Source organism: Xyrauchen texanus, chromosome 37 (assembly GCF_025860055.1).
Source record: "Xyrauchen texanus isolate HMW12.3.18 chromosome 37, RBS_HiC_50CHRs, whole genome shotgun sequence".
NCBI lineage: Eukaryota > Metazoa > Chordata > Actinopteri > Cypriniformes > Catostomidae > Xyrauchen > Xyrauchen texanus.
Window position 1 is genome coordinate 21,168,471 of NC_068312.1, and position 19,200 is coordinate 21,187,670.

A 19,200-nucleotide genomic window follows, 5' to 3' on the forward strand; every position below is an offset into this window, starting at 1 on the left:
ACATTTATAACAATAAAATTCTCATTACACATATTTTAACATATAACAAGTATTACATTTATTCACTCTGGGCTTTATATCATTTAATAAGATATAATTAATTCTAAGTTAACATACCCAGTCTTTACATGTGTAGAAAATGTGATCAAACTCCACACATGCAATCCATATGCATCCCAAGGAATTATCAAACGATGAACAAAACTGCGAGCTCTCTTGCCCAACGTATGCTCTCACATTTTCTAACATGAGAGAGTGCAGAAAAGCAGTTTTCGCAAAACTCAGGTGTTCCAAATCTCTGGTTCTTTAAGAGGCCACGTCCAATTTATGATAACAGTTACATTTCATGAAATGTCTCCACTTGGCTACACTTGTATTGAACCCAGAAAATGCCTTTAAGTTAAAATGCTGGTTTGAGCCAAAATATGTGTTACACACAACAACATGTTTGTTTACAACCCCTGATCAGTACAATCAGGAAAAGACTACAAAGCAACCCTGAGCTGAATTCTCTACACTGTGAGAGGACTCTGAATAATCTGCTCAGAAAAAAAGCTCAACGTTAGCCATCTGTTGTGGAGTAATGTGTTCTTTAACCTTTAGAATGTCTTTATAACAAATTCACATGATAGATGATTGCTGAAGGTAGCTGTGTGGGAATCACAGATTGACTGAAGTTCTGTTGCATTAATGTGCCACGCTCATGCTAATACAGTTAATACGCTATTCTCCAGATGTGCTTTTCGTCAAGGTCATCCGCACCTACTAACACAGCACTAATTAGTATTCATGCAGCCTGAAGGGGAATTTCTTAGTCCTAATCCTCCTCTGATGCAGGCTGAGAAAATCATCTCGGTTATGTACGTAACCTTGGTTCCCTGAGACGAAGGGAACGAGACATTGTCCTTCCACACAACCGCTCTATAATAACGGCTATATTCTAATATTGGCTATGGTGTTTGAGCCCCGCCTTTTTAAGCACGAAGCTGTCTGCTATAAAAGCAGCATTCCTCAGAATTTTCTGACTGAGGGACAAGGAGTATATCGCTCACACCTTAGAGGAACTCTGAGTCTTGTAGTGAGGCCAGCGTTCACAATGTCTCATTCCCTTCGTCTCAGGGAACCAAGGTTACGTATGTAACCGAGACTTTACCTTACGTACACTTGACATTGCGTGCCCATCCCATCATGCCACACTAAATGGTTTGCACCTATATAGCTCTTTTTTTATCCTTAGAGGTTACACCAATGGCAGCAGAGCTTCCACGCAAGGCGCTAGCCTGTCTTTGGGAGCAACCTGGGTTCAGTGTCTTGCCCAAGGACACTTCGGCATGTAGATTGTGGGCCGGGAATCGAACAGCCAACCCTGCGATTTGCAGCTGACCTGCTCTACCACACATACACAGCCGCCCCTACACACTACACAACATAACCTTCCAGAAAGGATACATGATGCTGCAGTCCCGTGGGATAGGTGACCGACATGAGTATGCCGCAAGGGAGTGACCCTCATGTTGGCCCAAGAGGAGAGCACTCAGAATGAATATATGAACTATAGTCATATAGTATGAATTAACCCCTTCACGAACCCAGTTGAGAAGGGAGTTTATTTATAATGAAACTGTTTCCATGTTCACTCAGACTTTGCTGATAACAAAACGAAGGAGGCACACCAGGGGAAGCACATACTTGCATTTCACCGGCCATACGTCAGCCAGCATGTCATGGCGACATATCTATGCCACTACTGTTATGTTGTCTGAACAAACCAGAATGTGGTGATTTACAATATTGGAATGAAAAGCACTCAAATCTAGAAAGCCAATAGCCCTAGGCGGTTCACATGTCACGGTCATTTCGCATCTGTTTCCAGGTGTCAAAAGTCGGGCATCCATTACACACCATGCCCCAAACTGTGTTGGATGCATTTGTGGTCAGCAATTTCTTTCTGAAAACTTGACCCAGCATAACAACCTGTTGGTAGAAGGCTGGCGCTGTCAGTGGTGCTAGAGTAGCCAGACAGTGGCAAGTTACCGCGATGCATATTAAAATAAATTTACGTCAATGTTTTTTCAGTTTGAACTGAAACAGACACCGAAGAATGGTCTGTACAAGCTTGTTCATGAGGTGTGCATGCACAAATTCTCAAAAGTCGATTTACTGGCTGGGAACTGTGCTTTTCGCCAGTTGACATTAGACCAGATTTTCCATTTGGCAAAGCAGTAAGTCTCTTTGTTCGCTCAGTAGTGCCTCTGATTGACTAGTAATAACCAATCATTGAGGTAATTCAAAACACACACATTCACACGTTCATTTTCAATGGGGCAAGCGCTGCATAAATACATTAAATGAACATGCTGGGAGTGAGAGACAGACTGAAATGAAGGACTTTAAATTGATAAGCAGTTCCCTTGAATGCAAATCTACAAAGCTCTCTGTAATGGGGTGCAACTGGTACATGGAGTAAGTGTCCTTCAGATCTATTGACGCAGACGGATGTGCGATAAGATCTGTTTCTAAGTTAACATTTTGAACGTCAAGAGCGCACAATTTAAGTGTCTCAACTAGAATGGGCCAAAGCCCGCCATCCTTCTCCAGAATGAGGAATTTATTGCTGTAAATCCACTGTGTGTGTCGCAGTCTGTGCACGCAACACCGGTATATGTTTTGGTCAGACTGCAGATTGTGCTCTAAAGTTGTAAACACCAGCTCTTACATGCCCGTAAGGATTTGCCATGCATTTGCACAGCGGGACAGCAGAGTTATTCATTCATATGATGCAACCTCTATCGTGTTCTTTGTGAGAAGATTGTGTAGTTCAGCTCGAAGACAGAACACCCTTGAAATGGGGTGGCCAACATGCAATTTGGATTGTATAATCTTGTTTGATCGTTTTTTAGCACCCAGTCAGAGTGCCAGTAAGAGCTTGCCAAATGTCCACGGACCGGAACAGAGGGCAATTTCTTATGTTCATGACATAAGTTCACAAGTGGTTGTGCATAATGTGAGGCTTTGAAGTGCAAAAGCCCTTTATTTAATTTATTTCATATTCCATCGGTGCAGGGCTTGCGCTGAGGCGGCTGCCGTTGTTTGGGCCACAGCTTGCGTGGCTTTACCAGCGGCGACATTTGCCGGTGATGAGGCAGCTGGTGTGGGGTTTTTAGCCAGGTGCTGGACTGAGACAGAGTGGGAGCAAGCCGGTTGTGATGAAGTACTGCTCCGTTTTGGCATATGATGTCTCATAGCCTGTGATTGTTGTTGAGTAGTGATGTAGCGCTCATCAATTCTATTCACAGAGCCTCCGAAAAGGCCAGCTGAAGACACCGGAGCATCAAATAGAGCGGATTTACACATTTCCGTGAGGGTCAGCCAGATGTGACTATTCCAAAATACCAGGTTGCTCATTGACTGGCCAATGGCCTGTGCAGTGAATTTCGTGGCTTGCAGCGCTAAGTCTGTAATAGTGCGGATCTCTTTGAATGTCTTTGGATCATAGTCTTGCTTGTCCATTTGTTTGAGGAGCTTAGCTTGAAAAACTTGGAGCACCGTCATCACATGGAGTGCTGAACCAGTTTGGCCCGCTGCTAGGGTATGCTCTTCCAGCCAGTGCGGACGTTAGTGTGCCTCTACTGCCTCATCAGGCGGGGTTGTTGGGCATAACCGTTTTCTTGATCCACATTGGAGAGGATGTATTCACTGCATGGGCGTGCACCAGGGCAATCCTGGGCATGCACCAGGATTGTGACAGTTCATTATGAACTTCAGGGAAGAACGGTGCAGATCTATGAGACGCGGTCGCTTAAAGGTGTCCAGACTGCAGGAACCATTCATCAAGGTGCGAGTGTGTAGGTTTCTCTGGAGGAGACCATTCAATATCGAGCTCTTTGACCACCCTTGAAAGGACGCAAAGCATCTCCTTGTCAATAGCGCATACACGCTCCTCACCCTCGCTGGGGGAGGGCTGGTAGCATCATCCACTGGCCACTCACCTGGTGCAGCAAGAGACATGACATCCTCATCATCCCCAGCATCAGAACCACTAAAAGAGACGCACATAATGTATCGGCATAGACGCGTTGCATGAAGATTGAGGGGCTCGCGAGGCATGTGCCGGCACAAGGTCCTCCTCAAATTCATCCTGCTCGAAGTCACGGTCCCACTATGCCTCCTCGTGTGATCCCACGGGTATCACAGAAGAGGCGGGTGGGAGGGCACGGGAGGCTGAATCGTCCTTCAGAACAAGGGTGATTCACGAGTGCAGCATCTTGAGTCATGCCCTTGTAGTAAGAGTAGTCTGTCTCCTTGAGTGTTGACTGTGTGTGGGCAAGGCCCAGACACAGAATGCAGCTCTTATGCTGATCTGATGGCGGGATGTGCCTCTGGCACATGGACATTTATGGAATGACATATTTAAGAAGACACAAGCACGTAAGCGACTCTTTTAGATTATATATATATATATATATATATATATATATATATATATATATATATATAAATATACACAATATGTAATTGTAAAGGGATCAATGGAAAGGAGGAGGCGAGAACCGGCTTTTCAATATAAATAATAGTTTAATGATAAACTTAAAAGAAGACACAAACACACACATGACGGACATGTCCGTTAACAATCTCTCTCTCCCGCACGATCCCCTGCAGTCGACCTTTATTCCTCACTGAGGCATAATTAGCCCTAGTGTGAAGGATCACGACCGGGCCCCGCCTTCCGCCCTGCCACATTCCTCCCTCGTTCTCTCAGGCTGGGGAGCCCCCGGCCTGACGTACACACCCCCCCCCCCTTTCCTGGGGAGGGCGTGCTTTACATATAGTCTGCCGGCAGGTCATCCCCATCTACCTGGACGAGGGAGGGGACAAGGGTACTTCCTGTAACAGTGTAGTACCCCCCAAAAAAACTGTAAAATTTTAAAGAGGGAAAAGGCCAATGCAGAGCGACAGTGAGAGAGGAGAGAGAGATGAAAAAAAAAAACTTACTCAACAGTTCTCCGATACGCCGCAGCTTGTGCCTCGGCCACTCCTCCACCCTCTATCAGACAACAGCCGCGCCTCTCCGGGCAGATCAGAGGCAGTCCTCCATCCCCTGGTGGACGGAACACCCCACTGCGTTCTCGGGGAACAGAAGGGGTCTCCCCCGCCCCTGGAAGCGGTTCTCTTGCTCCAGGCGGTCGGGAGTGAGCCCCTCCCCGCTCGCGGTCGGAGGTCTTAAACCCCGCTGCATTTCAGCGGCTGGTAGGTAACTCCTCCGCCCCTGGCAGCGGCCCTGAACGCTCCAGGCGGTTGGTTAGGAGCCCCTTCTCCCCTCGCGGTCGGCGGCCATCATCCTCTTTCAGGAGGCTGGGCTCCTTGTCCCCCGGCAGATGGCCGGCTGCTCCGTTGGGGTGGACGGTAGTGGCGAGGACTCTACTACGGCATATCCCTCCTCCTTCACGGGTTTTCGGCACCAGTGTAAAGTGATCAATGGAAAGGAGGAGGCGAGAACCGGCTTGATAATATAAATAATGGTTTAATGATAAACTTAAAAGAAGACACAAACACACACATGACGGACATGTCCGTAAACGATCTCTCTGTCCCGCACGATCCCCTGCAGTCGACCTTTATTCCTCACAGAGGCATAATTAGCCAAATACGGGAACGGGTGTGTAGGATCACGACTCGGCCCCGCCCTCCGCCCTGCCACAGTAATATACAATTGCTTTATAAGGATACACAACTCCTGCCGAAGCACTTTGGGGAATCAGGATGCTGAAGTGGCCCGTTCACCAGCAAAGCATCTAGTGTCGAGGCAGAGGGATGTTCGCCAGAACACTGCAGGGGAGAAGAGAGTCTTCTAATTACCTTGAAGATTCCACCCACTGACTTGTGTAGTCAACTGCAAAGACAGGATGTGGTAAGGGACCATCTGAATAAAGGGTACATTTCTTGGCATTATTCATCTTCAGTGTAGTATTAGCCTACTGACCGGTACTGTCGCACCCTATACATATACTACTCCCTACGGAGAGCCATCTTACCCTAGTTGGGCACCAAAAACTCCACCGGCTAAAGGGCACCAAAAACTCCACTGGTTGCCGTTCCTCGCACCACGTCACCCCATCAGAATTTATGCTCACTGGACATTTTTTATTTTTGGCAACATTCTGAGTAACTTCTAAATACTGTTGTGCATGAAAATCACAGGAGATCAGCAGTTACAGAAATACTCAAGCAAGCCCATCTGGCACCAAAACTCCTGCCATGGTCTAAATCACTGAGATAAAATTTTCCCCATTCTGATGGTTAGTGTGAACATTAACTGAAACTCCTGATCTGCATATGCATTGCACTGCTGCCACACGATTGGCTGATTAGATAATCGCATGAATAAGCAGGTGTAAATGTATACATAATAAAGTGTAGAACGAGAGATAGGCAGGCAGGCAGACAGACAGACAGACAGAAAAACAGACATAGTTGAAGTCAGAAGTTTATAAATGCTTAGGTTGTCATTAAAGTCATTAAAACTCATTTTTTAACCACTTAGCAAACAATAGATTTGGCAAGTCGTTTAGAACATCTACTTTTTGCGTAATTTTTCCAACAATTTTTTACAGACAGATTGTTTCACTTTTAATGTTCTTTTTCACAATTCCAGTGGGTCAGAAGTCTCCATACACTAAGTTAACTGTACCTTTAAGCAGCTTGAAAAATTCCAGAATATAATCTCAAGCCTTTAGACAATTAGCCCATTAGCTTCTGATGCACTTGTGGATGTATTTTAAGGCATACATTCAAACTCAGTGCCTCTTTGCTTGACCTCATGGGAAAATCAAAAGAAATCAGCCAAGACCTCAGAAAAATATTGTGGAACTCCACAAGTCCAGTGTATCCTTGGGAGCAATATTCAAACACCTGAAAGTAACACGTTCATCTGTACAAACAATTGTATGCAAGTATTAACACCATGGGACCACACAGCCATCATAATGCTCAGGAAGGAGACAAGATGCATTCTTTCTCCTAGAGATGCATGTAGTTTGTTGTGAAAAGTGCAAATCAATCCCAGAACAACAGCAAAGGACCTTGTGAAGATGCTGGAGGAAACAGGTAGACAATTATCTATATCCACAGTAAAACAGGTCCTAAATCAACATAACCTGAAAGGCTGCCCAGCAAGGAAGGAGTCACTGCTCCAAACCCACCTTAAAAAACGCCAGACTACAGTTTGCAAGTGCACATGGGAACAAAGATTTTACTTTTTGCAGAAATGTCCTCTGGTCTAATGAAACAAAATTGAACTGTTTGGCCATATTGACCATTGATATGTTTGGAAGAAAAGGGAGAGGCTTGCGAGCTGAAGAAAACCATCCCAGCCATGAAGCATGAAGATGGCAGCATCATGTTGTAGGGGTGCTTTGCTGCAGGAGGGACTGGTGCACTTCACAAAATAGATGGCATCATGAGGAAGTACATTTATGTGGATATATTGAAGCAAAATCTCAAGACATCAGCCAGGCAGTTGAAGCTAGGTCGCAAATGGGTCATTCAAATGGAAATGACCCCAAGTATACCTCCAAAGTTGTGGCAAAATGTCTTGAGGACAACAAAGTCAAGGTATTGGAGTGGTCATCTCAAAGCCCTGACCTTAATCTGTTAGAAAATTTGTGGGCAGAACTGAAAAAGCATGTGCGAGCAAGGAGGCCTATAACCCTGACTCAGTTACACTAGTTCTGTCTGGAGGAAGAGGCCAAAATTCCAGCAACTTATTGTGAGAAGCTTGTGGAAGGCTTCCCAAAAAGTCTGACCCAATTTAAACAATTTAAAGGCAATGCTACCAAATACTAACAAAATGTGTGTAAACTTCTGACCCACTGGGAATGTGATGAAAGAAATAAAATAGTAGTACAGTAGTAACTCACAATCTGTACATGTGTTGAACTTAATAAAGACCTTCACTGGCAAATGACAGGACGGATTTGCAGGTTTGGTATCATTTGATTGCAGATCCACTGCAACCAGAGTTATCTTTATTTTCCATATTTTAAAATATTCCGTGAGCATGTTGCCAAGTGAGAGCATGCACCAAATGATTCAGCAGCATGAGCGTCAGCTGTGAGTCATTCAGATTTAATTGTAAACCGATTCAGACAGCTTTACTATCACATTTGGCCAATTTAATGTAAAAAACTCAGAAGAGCGATTCATTTGAGTCTTACATCTTCAGTTCTAATTCAAAAAGGGGGATAGTAAACACCAGGTGCATGCATGATGTAGCAGTGTAGCTTTTGTCAAAGCTATGACATTACCAAATCAAAAATATAGCTTCGCTACTGAAAAGCTACTTGATTTAAAAACTAGCGAAGCTACAACCTCGCTACTCAGAAATGTCAAGTCAAGTCAATTTTATTTGTATAGCGCCTTTCACAACACACATCGTTTCAAAGCAGCTTTACAGGAGATCAGCATTAACAGACGATAAAACTGTAATGTCTATAATGCTGATGAATCATCATTGTGTAATTAGATAAAATAAGACTGTTAATCATGTTTAAAAATAAGTAATTAAATAATAATTGTATTAATAACCCCAGTGAGCAAGCTGAAGGCGAATGTTTCAAGGAACACAAAACTCCATAAGATGTTGATTAATGGAGAAAAATAACCTTGGGAGAAACCAGACTCACTGTGGGGGCCAGTTCCCCTCTGGCTATCATTATGAATATAATGACAATATTACTTATGTATAGTGCAAGTCATGGTTTAAAATGGTATTAATCTAAATAAGTATTAAGGGTCAGTCTTTAAACATCGATTTTGTTTGAACCGTAAGATTAATGACTAATGTCTTTGAAGTCCATCCTGGATTAACTGCAGAAGTCCACATAGATGCAATTGTCCTTGTTAATTGGCTGATGAAGGCTTTTTTTGGCAATTGTTAGTCTATGCATTCCATTTCAAGATCGTAGTCCATCAATAGACTGAGGTGATGCAGGCAGAGATCAGGAATGTGAAATGCAGTTCAACCTGGCCGGTAATTTCGGTGAGGTTCAGTGTGGTGCATCCTAAATCCAAGGTTCAGACAATGGCATATGAAGTATCCCATGTCTTATGGTTGGAGTTGGCATCATTTCATTCTCTGAAATCCATCATAATAGACTGAAGTGATGTTTGGCTGGCACCTGCTGCATTTAGTCATCATCATTCAGCGACACGTAGCAGTGGAGTCCAACACGAAGCAAGAATGCTGCTGGATCCAGCCGGTTCTGGTGACCTCAGGATAGGAGTCCCGAGGTTGAGACAGGGAAACAAATAAAATAATATAAGCATAGATGCCATTCAATTTATTGCAGAGTTATAAATCATGATCAATGTTTCTGGTTTCTGGTTCCGGCAGACCCAACTAGTGCAGTCTAATTGTGGGTTGGAGGATAAATTAGGTGTATGCCTGGCTAAATAGATGAGCTTTAGTCTAGACTTAAACTGAGGGAGTATGTCTGCATCTTGAACAGTGGTAGGGAGACAAACATTTACTGACGTCCAACGTGTACTGTCCACAACAAACTCAAACACATTCAGTGGGAAATAATGAACTCAATAAAACAGACTAACAAGCTCTCACTTCCTCACAGTGTTTCACATCCTAAATGGCCCCCATATGTCCCAACACACACCATCAGCAACTTAAGGATCCCAAGGGGACTCAGTTGACCCTTGCTGAACCTCTCTGGTACAATAAAGGGGAGGAAACCTTTACATCTGTCAGACAGTGTGAATGACTGAGCGCAGTTTATTAAAACGTCATCAATGATCGTGTTACCATAACGCTTAAACAGTTGAATGTAGAAGACAAAACAGCTGATGCATCTCCAGAGGACGTGTTTATTCAGAGCACCAAAAACTCATCATGCTCTGACTCCAGTGTTTCACAATGATGAATTTTGTAACATATTACCTCAAAACACTGGAATGGAAACTTTTGTTTTACATCATTACTTCACCTCTGACAAGAACTGAGAATTATCTAAATATTAATTATAAAAATCACCCTGTCAGGACATATTTTGTGATATTGACAAACTGACTGTACATTGTTTCTAACTTATCGTCAATATTTAATTTTTCAGTTGGTTGGAGGACATCAGTGTGTAACTTTTCAATTCACAAAGCCTGTTTCAGTGGAGTCTCTGCTGATGGCTTGGGAGACTTAAGGGCATGTTGATGTTGTTGAAGTTTGGAGAGTACAGCAGATGGAACTCGCAGCAGTGATTTTTAAAGAGCCCTCAACACTCTGTAGCTCTCACGTGACCGAAAATAAGGAAACCAGGTGGCTACGTGCTCTTGGACCAGCTGGGAGAGTGAAAGACCATCTGACACTCAGCCAGAAAATCATACACTCTCCTCACCAAACACTTTGCATGTCAATACCATGGTAGCACAAAGGGACAGAGACAGACAAAAAAAGAGAGATCCAAGAAATTGAGCTAATTATCCAGGCACTCTGCTTATTTCTACCCCATTTTTCACACAAGAACAATTGGGCCCTTAAATGGATAAACTAACAGAGGACAGTGGTTCATGAGTGTCTTCAGACTGTAAAGTGACACATACAAGGGTGTTTGAACAGCTAATGGGGAGTGAAGCAGATGACAGTGGTTTTGTAAAGGTTCCCTTGATACACACAAGGGCATCTGAAAATATCTTTGGAAACAGCAGCAGCCTGTTGTTCAGAGGGTTTTAAGAATATAAATGAAAAACAAGTGAAAATCTGAAATTCAAGGAGACACATTCTTAGTTCAAATGTCCAGAAGTAGACCGATAATGGATTTTTAGGATGATTTAGTTATGTTAAATCATATTTTTATAGCTAATATAGATGTTACCACATGAGGCACATTTTTAGTTAACATGTTCTCAGTGTATTGGGGCTCTTTCTGCATTAATTGATCAAAATAGCTATTATCTGCAACAACTGATCAGCAAAGACAGGAAAATGCTTATAAAAATATATATTTAAAAAAAACACACACAAAGATGAAACCAAACTACTGACCAATTTATATTACTTTACATTTAATTACTTTGTATTGTCAATATTTGAAAGGCCACACAGACAGACCTATATGATCCTCAGATGTCTCATTGTGAAGATTTCAGGAAATGCCTTGTTTCCCCTGAGATGCTGACTACAGTGAGAAGAGGGCATCTGCATGATCTCCTGACCTCTGACCTACAGGCTTTGCGTGGGGTGGGTGGATGGGGGTCTTTTAGGATTTTACACCCTGTTAGGATCAGTCAAGCATTCCTGAGTGCCCAAGAATCAGGGTCAGCAGCTGACACCACGCTCTCCTTTACTCTCTGTGTCTCCCTTCTTTGTCTTTCTCTTGAATCCCATGAGAGAAAGGGCTGAGTGAAATAATACTGCTCATTTTTTGTCTCTCCTCAGTCATCTGTAAATGTATTTCTGATAATATGTTCACCTGTAGTGATTCAATATAGTAACCAGGGCCGTAGCTAGTGGGGTGAACGATGGCAATGATTCTAGGGGCCCAAAGATCCATGGGGCCCCACAACAAATCCTAAACTGTATTTTAAAATAGGAAAGGGGCCCAGAGCAATATACAGTCAGGGGGGCCAGATGACCTTGCTATGGCCCTTATAGTAACAATAAAGTAATAGCCCACAATATAGTAACGGCTATGATGTGAAACACTTGTTCACCATATCACTTTACAGCACCCATTATGGATTGTTTTATCCACAGCAACACTCTTTTATGACAGGGAATATATTTGATACAGGAATGATGGCACTTGTTAAATTTGCTTCATAAAATAAATATATATTAAAAACTGTGTCCGAAAAAGGGTCGAATAAAAGGGGCTTGTGGCAAAATTTATGCCAAAAATGCTCCCAAAATTCAAACTTCCGGGGGAAAAAAAATGGCCTTGTAATGTAAAATCTATTCTTATTGTAGACGTAGTTATACGTATTATGGCATAACATATTAATTAAAGAAAACTTCACAAGTTAAACTCAATCGACAGCATTTGTGGCATAATAATGATTACCATAAAAATTGATTTTGACTTGCCTTTAAAAAAAAAGCTAAAATCTGGGGCCTGGATAGCTCAGCGAGTATCAACACTGACAACCACCAGTCGCGAGTTCGAATCCAGGGTGTGCTGAGTGACTCCAGCCAGGTCTCCTAAGCAACCAAACTGGCCCAGTTGCTAGGGAGGGTAGAGTCACATTGGGTAACCTCCTCATGATCGCGATTAGTGGTTCACGTTCTCAATGGGGCGCGTGGTAAGTTGTGCGTGGATCGCAGAGAGTAGCATGAGCCTCCACATGCAGAGTCTCTGCTTTGTCATGCACAATGAGCATGATAATATGTGCGGATAGACTGTCTCAGAAGCGGAGGCAACAGAAACTTGTCCTCCGTCACCCGGATTGAGGAGAGTAACCATACCACCACGAGGACCTCCTAAGTTGTGGGAATTGGGCATTCCAAATTATAAAAAATAAATAAATATAAATCTGGTTTACAGTGAGGCACTTATAATGGAAGTGAATGATGGGAAATCTTTGAACGTTAAAATACAGATTTTTCCAAAAGTATAGCTGCAAGACATAACGGATATGCGTGTATACATGATTTAATGTGATAAAATCGATTGAGCTTAACTTGTATTGAACCCAAAACATTCTATTAATGTCGATTTCATTATGAAGAGGTAAGGATTTTAAGGCTTAATAATTTGTATTAATTAATTTAATAAATTCATATTTTACAGTAGTATTAACAAAAATGGATGAGCCACTACTTGTGTTGTAAATGGTTAAAAACATATTCATAAAGTAAAAAATTCCTCTGTAAATCAAATCCAGTGGGCAAATATCCCCCTTAATGTAAAATATAATTTCTCACACAGGTCCATAATATTCTTAATATATAAAAAGTTTTATAAAAGCAATAAGAGCCAGGAAAGTAGCAAGATATTCTGGGCCCCCTGTCTGTATATTGCTCTGGGCCCCTTTCCTATTAAAACATACTGTTTAGAATTTGTTGTGGGGCCCTTCTGGACCTGTGGGCCCTGAAAGTTATTGCCACTTTTCACCCCACTAGCTACGGTCCTGCTTGCAGCTATTCTACTTTGGGCATTTACTGAGATCCTAATCACAATTTGTACCCTCGAGCAGAACACTAAATCCCAGGTTGCTACAAGAGAGTTTACAAGGTAGTCTCTGCAACCGCTGAACTGTAAATTGCTTTGGATGAAAAACGATCAAATCTTTCACTAAATGGCAAGTAATAAATGACAAATAAAACTTAATTTGCTGATATCACTCATTATAAACAATGTAATTACCATTAGAATTTATTTCTTTCATAGTATAATATTTATGTTTCTGTCAGCAATACAGCTTACTTTTAAAACCTCAGGCTGTAATTTTGCGGTCCCGTGAGCAAAACATATACAGCAAATGAGCGTCATCTAGTGGTGATAAAGTTTGACGACAGTGTCAGTTTTTGTTTTTTCTTTGTTTTTTTAGAACATTTCGGGTTCAATTCAAGATCGAATCAACAGCATCTGCGACATAATTTCCAGTTACCACAGAAATTAATTTCTTGCCCCCCAGTAAAAACAAGCAAAGCAATTGTGCATACAGTACTCCAATTACAATGGCAGTCTACATTCAAATACACACTGTTCCAAAAGTACTATGGGCTTAATATAGTATATAGTAGTATAATTATACATGTTTACAAAATACTAGTTTGGTAAAAAAATAAAAATAAAAAAATAAAACACTTTGTGTGTACACAGTTATATCCAATATTTCAACTCCTTTCATGACCAACCTAAAAGCCCTGTAACTTTCATGTGTATGGTATTATTACCAGAGTCTATTTAGCCCCAAGACAGACCACATGGATTCAAATAAAAAGGAGAAATTGGAACACCCAATATGGCAGGTGTAGAAAACATAAACTGTCAGGCCTTAAGGGTAAAGAGCCGATCATCTTTTTTAAAGAGACCTCGCCTGTCAGATAACTCGAGAACGTGCATGCGCATTAACTGAACCAGCCTGAAAAATACTTTTTTGCATTAAAGAAGCACAATTTCTGATACCTATGTTGTCCGATTTTATTGCTGATTTGATGAAAATGTGGTCCAGAATTATCCAGAAATATTTGTGACAGTGAAATGTTTTAAAAATGGTGAATTCATGATAGCATGACAGGGATGAGAATCGAAACACAATACAGGCATGTTTCATACATCAGTGCCACATATATCGTCATTATTCTCAGGATGGCCTGGCACACTAAATAGATTAATCTAGTCTAAAGTGAGTCTACATTAACTCTTTGCACTCAGCCTCAGTGTGAGTAGATTATTCCTATATGAGTCCTTCACACCACAAATGAATGCTGTAGAAACTATCATAACAATACAATATGCCTGCAGATATCCCCTGACTGGAAGAGGTGATAAATGTTGATCAGAGAAAACATAATGACGGAGCCCAACAAGGAGCCTGCTTGCACTGCTGCTCCACACCACACGAGTGCACTGTGATACCGGTCCCTCAGAATCACACCCACCATCACCTTTACGTAGGACAACAGATCAGTGAAGAACACCCACGACAAAACATGAAACAAGGTAATAAATACAAAATGATTTGAGGATTGCTCTCTGTGACAAATTAGGTTCTCATTCATTGTTGAAGTAAAATGTTTGTAAGTTTATGATATTTTAGATGGTAAGTTTAGACGTGTCATGTTTAGGGTTGCAAACGTTCTGCCAGCCAAATAGTGACATTCCAGCTCGAAATAGAGGACTTTATTTCCCTGTGTAACAGTTAAAGGGGTCCACCTAACACTTACATAGGAAAACAAAAAAACAGAAAGACATAAAATGCATTCGGTGTGAATGGCCCCTAACACATAATGTTAACCGCTTTCATATGATTAGGAAGAACCACATTTCTATCAGTTTTCATTTTTAATTAAACACTACTTTTTGACAAAATAATGAAGCTGCAATCAGTATAGAAAGAATTTTTTTTCTTCACTTAAATGAAGCTTAAGTCTTTTCTGTTAATTAAAGTTCAACAAACCGTCTTTCCGTTTAAAATTAGGGTCATCAGGTTGTAAATATATTACTAATGTGTTAAAAAAAAATAGTAGGTCTATATACCGCTTATTTGGCCTTCCTGGGTAACTATATTAGTTCAAGAAGAGCCAAAGCATGGAATTCTGGGCCCCCCACCGGTATATTGGACCTGGCCCCTTTCATATAAAAAAAATACAGTTGGACATGTGGGCCCCTAGAATCATTACCACGTTTCACTTCATTAGATATTGCCCTGGTTCAAGTCCTAGTACTGTCTTAAGCAACCATGCATTATAATGGAGTCTTGACAGACACTGACTTATGTAATGTCATGAATATGTGCATTTACCGGGTGTTTTATCATCACAATGGTGAGAAACAATTATCATGCACTTGAATGCTGTGTGTTTCACAAAAATCTTCTGCTTCTGGCAGAAAACACAACAGAAAATATGCGCCGATTGTCTTTAAACTTCCCCCTGGCCGCATTTGTCAAGTGTGCCATCTGAACAGCTGATATCTCACACAACTCAAGCGAAAGGTTTGTATTTCAGGTCCAATGCTCTCGGTTTGTTAAACATTCTTAGCAGTTTGGGTGTAAGATGCTGAAATACAGGACAAACAGCATCTTGTGTGGATTTAATACACAATATTGAATAAGTGATGATTCCACATTATACGTTAGTATACGGTATTAGTATATACAGGTGTTGAGAGCACTGGTATCTCTCATCTCATTAGCCAGATTTATTCTGCAAATGGGTTTGGATTTTAGGTTTACCCCAATAATAAATTAAACACTTACATGTATTATTTACATGTTATGTAAATGTACCATTGAATTTAGATTTTAATATTTATGGCAACAACAACAGGCAAACGTTTAAAAAATATTTATCTAGAAAATGGCTGAACACAGTACTATGTACAGTAACTTACTATAATAGCATCCCCTACAGGTGTATCTTGGAGTAACGGGCAAGGACTCATTGCAGCCATGGCCATATTGTAGCCTACAAAACCAGAGCCCAGCAGACACATGGAACCCAGAAATACTAATGAGCTGGAAGAAAATCACATAAACTTCCTGTTAGTCAATCTGCTATTATGAAGCACATGCCAGAACCTTCCAAACATCCTTATGTGAGAAAATAAATATTCTGTGTTAAGTACAACTTTAGCTCTAGTGACAGCATCTGTGGACTACTGTTGATTGCAACAAAAAATAGTGCTGACTTATCATGATGTCATGAAGCACTAACCAATGACGTTTTATGTTATTGACATGTCAGTATATTTGATTTACAATTTTTTGGTTGATTTTTAGTATTTTAATTTATTATTTGCGAGTGAAAAAGGCTTAAATTTTGGTAAATTCATCATACAAATTGAAGGTATTCTTTAAGAAGGGGAGGGGGGTGGCCTCTCCCAGCAAGTGGCACCCTAGGCCTTGTTCTACTTAAAACTACATAAAATGCAGCTTATATAAACAATCCTTAAAAAACCAGTGAAAGCTGGTAAATAAATGAAAGATGGTTAAACTGGAATCAAGGAAAAGAGGAGAGGTTACCGATTTGGGAAAAACATGGCAATGATGCATGCTACTGGATTGCCACAGACGGCAGGGCAGCTGACAGATGATAGGCCATATTTCCATAGGGCATACAGGAGAATGTCTGCACAGATGGCAACAGTCCATTTGTTGCACCGTTCACCCACACCACCATGAAATAGATGAATGTGAGCTGGTAACCAGTGTGCAGTGATGCAAGGATTGACACTTTGGTCTGCTTCTTTTCTTCTTTCTCTGGACTTGTTGGTTCTTCCAAGCCTCTGCAGACTGTTGCCACAGCATTTGAGTCTGGGCAAGATTCTCAGTGGAGAGTTCAAAGGTGCGAGGCACATGACTTAGTATGAAGAAAGCACCCAGACTTATTGCTGTCATTACAGGAAGGAGAAAAAGATATCTGTGGAGAAATTGGGAGGGAGATACTGCACTACATAGATTGTGTATCCAGGATCTGTAAGGTTATCTGATGTATGTGACATGTTGAAACATTTTGTCATCCCGACCCCCTGCACCAGTGCCACTAGGCCTGGAACCAGGCCACTCAGCCCCTCTCCGATGTGAAGTATGTGGTGATGTATTTGGCTGAAAGCTGCATCATAAATGGCAGGAAAGTTACAGAGGAGGTGCAATCGACTAATGCGAGAAAAAATGTCAGGATAAAGAATGCTGTGCTACGTCGTTGACCGAGGAACACTGTGGTGTTCTTCCAAAACAAAGCCAGTAGAACACAGGCTACAACACTGATTAACAGGACTGTGTAGATAACCAGATTTTCACATTGACGCCCAGGACAGAATTTGTGTGCCAGGGTGACCAGCAGAGCGCCGATGTTGGCAAGCTGAATGATGACTGTGAGGTAAGAGGGTAAGTCCCAGCCCTCCAGCATCATTGGAAGCTCCACCCACAAGCCATTAATGGCCACCCGGGAGCCTAGACCAAAAGCACATGCCAAGGCATAGGTGTACAGAGGCATACTGAAGACTATGACAGACAGCAAATGTGTTGGTTTGAGAGATGTCCAAATGTTTTCTTTGTCACTTTAGTATCAGTTTTGGTGTGACGTCACTCCAGTTCGACTTGGTTTTGAAGTCTTCTTCCCTTGGAGACAACAGCCAGTCACCTTTGAAAGAAGCAGAGGGTAGTTTTGTAGTAGTAGTAGTAACTAAGTATTGGCAATTTAAATTTGAATGACAGGCAAGTGTGAAATCCGTTGAGATTAAATGTCTAATGATGCCTAGAGTTACAATATGTCAGAGAATGCAGCTACTTCATTGCAAAAGGGTTGGTGCGTCAGAAGGACAGAGAGGGAAAACGCAAGGGTTTGCAATAGTGACGCTGCTCCATGCAACCTATAATTGTGAACATAATGTTGCTCTGCCAGCTACAAAGATTTTTGTAGAGGTAGCCATTGCTATCTCAACCACTGGATTGCTGCATGTTTTCAAACTGAACTGGCTCTTCCATTTGGTACTTCACTTCCAAAAAGACCTTTCGCAATCCCATGCGTCATAAGCTTTCCTTAGTGTACGCACCCGAAATTGTCATCTTCTGAGATGTTGAGGGAATATTCCAGGTTCAATACAAGTTAAGCTCAATTGACATTAGTTGTGGCATAATGTTGATTACCACAAAAATACATTTTACAATGAGACACTTACTATGGAAGTGAATGGGGCTAATGTTTAGAGGGTTTAAAGGCAAAAACTTGAAATTAAAAACTTTTAATTTAATTGTTTTGGTAATCAATATTTTGCCACATATGCTGTCGATTGAGCTTAACTTGCATTGAACCTGGAATATTTCTTTAACTACCAGAGGATTTTAAATCTATAATTAAAGTAACTTTGGGCAGATTCTGCTGTAAAAAGTGATTCATGTGTCAAGTAAATTTTATTAAAAAAATTTACATAAAATGTATAAATATTACGGATATTTCATATTTGAAATTATGGCTTTGCATTATATAAAGAATATTGGGGACATTTAACTTATAAGAAACATTTAAGAGAGAAGACAACTACTTTATTTTAGGAGATTTTTAGCAATTTTGTGGTTTAATTTTCAAGCACCAATTCAACTCATTAAATAGGGAGAATACAGCCTTATTATTTGGTAAAATGTCGTACAGTTTTTGTTTTGATTTATGGACACCAATTCGTTTGAAAGTGAACAGCTGCTGATTTGATTACATTTTGATAGACAGGTCGACAAGTGTACACGCTAAAAGGTAAGCCTTAATAATTTATAATTTCTTTTTATTTCATAGTTGTCTCATTAAAGGTTGACCAGGTGTGTTCAATCCAGATCTGGTGCACCACTAACATTGCACATTTTGGATGGTTCCCTTATTTTATTTTCTTAGTTTATGTGGAAGCCTGTCCTGATGAGCTAGTTGAATCATGTGTGTAAAATAAGAGAGACATCTAAATGTCAGTTTTGTGGAGAAAATATGGTGGTCTGATGAAAAAAAGGTGATTGTTTTATAATGCTACCCCTTTTCTTCAC

The 19,200-nt window shown here is 41.2% G+C and overlaps 1 pseudogene; it reads right to left on the reverse strand.

The window, feature by feature from the left end:
- Positions 1 to 3,626: 3,626 nt before the first annotated feature.
- LOC127630558 (solute carrier family 52, riboflavin transporter, member 3-A-like) lies at positions 3,627 to 18,222 on the reverse strand (annotated as a pseudogene).
- Positions 18,223 to 19,200: the final 978 nt, after the last annotated feature.